General features: G+C 37.6%; 1 non-coding gene across 1 annotated transcript; it reads right to left on the reverse strand.

The window, feature by feature from the left end:
- Window positions 1–626: 626 nt before the first annotated feature.
- LOC124889031 lies at window positions 627–731 on the reverse strand. The gene has a single exon (XR_007047649.1). It is a non-coding gene; the product is annotated as a small nucleolar RNA R71 (small nucleolar RNA).
- Window positions 732–2,164: the final 1,433 nt, after the last annotated feature.

The raw sequence follows: 2,164 nt of genomic DNA on the forward strand, positions 1-2,164 counted from the left end.
TTTGGTGCCACTGCCGGGGACTAATATTATAAGTAAATTGCTAATTTTTTTATTTTTGATATTAAGTGTTAACAACTTGATCTTAGTGGCTGAATACAGGACTGGCGAGAGACAAAGAATTGGTAGAGCCTTTTTACAGAACCAGAGCAGATCCATCAACAAAGGCAAAAAATGGCAGAACAAAGAAATGAACCAGTTTATCCAAATACCGAAAATATCCAGACTCTGGTTATTCCAGTTATTCCTACTCAACCAGCTGCTAGACCTATTCATGAGTTGGCAATCCCACTCACGAACCATGTGATAAATAGTATTCGTAAGCTCAAACCAGGTGGTCAATTTGAATTAAAGCTGAATATGGTGCAATTACTGAATTCAGTGGGTCAATTTCATGGCCTTTCACACGAAGATCCACTGCAGCATATACAGACCTTCCTGGAAATAAACGATACTTACATTCCTGAAGGGGCAAGTTCTTATTATGTCAGATTGACACTCTTTTCTTTTTCCCTAATGGGGGAAGCAAAAAGGTTGTTTACATGCTGAACCACCACTCTCTATTACTTTATGGGAAGATCTAGCTCATAAATTCCTTATTCAATTCTTTCCATTTAGGAAGACTTCACGTTAGAGAAGTGAGATCTTGAGTTTCAGACAGAAAGAAGGAGAGAATCTCTTCCAAGCTTAGGAGAAATTTAAGGGTATTCTTAGAAATTGCCCTCACCATTATCAAACCAAAGATATTCTTGTTCAACTTTCATTGAGGGATTGGAGCAAAATACAAAGATTCTCTTGGATTCAGGTGGACAGGCTCTCGAAAAGACTAATGAAGAATCGTACATACTGATGAATCGGATTTCACAAGGGAATCCTGATTGGCATGCTTATTTGAGAAGTATTTCTAAGAAGGTTGCAGGGTTATTAGAGGTGAACAGTTCACCTCATTATAGGCACAGATCGTAGCAATATAAAATCATATACTCAACTCAATAACATAAAGTTGGGTGTTACACACATAGTAGCCGTAGCTAATGTAGTCTAAACGACAAATTCTTGGTGTAAGGTTGTGGAAGTGGTGAGCATGTAGCAGACATTTGTATGGATAATTTAGATTCTGTCAACTATGTGGGAAATACAAATAGTCAAGGAAAATAGAATTTTTGTAACACATACAATTAGAACAGGAGGAACCATTCCAATTTCTTATGGGGTGGGAATCAAGCACAGAATTCAAATCAGTACAAGGGACTAGTGCAACCAAATCAATAGCCAGCTTAGAATAATCAGGCAACTGCTCAAGCTAGCAATATGGAGGAGTTAATAAAGCAGTTTACGTCTAAACAAACACAGTTTGCAGCAGAAATAAAGACTCAACAGGCACAGTTTGCAACAGAGTTGAAGAGTCAATAATTGCTTATCAGAAATCTAGAGTTGTAGCAGGGTTAAATTGCAGGAGAATAGAATACAAGACCTCAAAGAGCATTACCTAGCGATATAGAGACAAATCTTAAGAAGGTGAATGCAGTTACAACAAGGAGTGTGCTACAAACTAAGGAGATAGTTTAGGAGCAGGTGAGCCCCACAGTCACTGATGATGGTTCTAAAGAAAATACAGAGAAAAAAGTCAATGAAAAAGCGGAAAGTGATGAAATTCATGTGGAGAAAAAGCTCTCCCCTTACCATTTCCTCAAAGGGCAAGGAAACATCAAGATGAGGCGAGTTACAAGAAGTTTTTAGATCTTCTAAAGCAAATTCATATAAATTTACCTCTTGTTGACATTCTACAGAGTTTGCAAAAATGTGCAAAATACTTGAAGGATATAGTTGCAAATAAGAATAGGTTAACTGAATATGCCACAGTTGCACATACTGAGGAGTACACATCCAAGATTCAAAATAAATTACCCATGAAGCTAAAGGATCCAGGTAGTTTCACTTTGTAGATTACCATTGGACAGACCATTAGTGCGCGTAGATTATGTGATTTGGGGGCATGCATCAATCTTATGCCTACATCATGGTAGCGAAAGATAGATCATGGGAATCCTAAACCCACTACTATTTTCTTACAATTGGCATATAGGTCCCTTGCTAGGCCTGAAGGTATTATCAAATATTTCTTGGTGCAAGTGGGGTCCTTAATTTTTTTGGTGGATTTTGTAAT

This window comes from Capsicum annuum, chromosome 11, assembly GCF_002878395.1.
Source record: "Capsicum annuum cultivar UCD-10X-F1 chromosome 11, UCD10Xv1.1, whole genome shotgun sequence".
Taxonomy (NCBI): domain Eukaryota; kingdom Viridiplantae; phylum Streptophyta; class Magnoliopsida; order Solanales; family Solanaceae; genus Capsicum; species Capsicum annuum.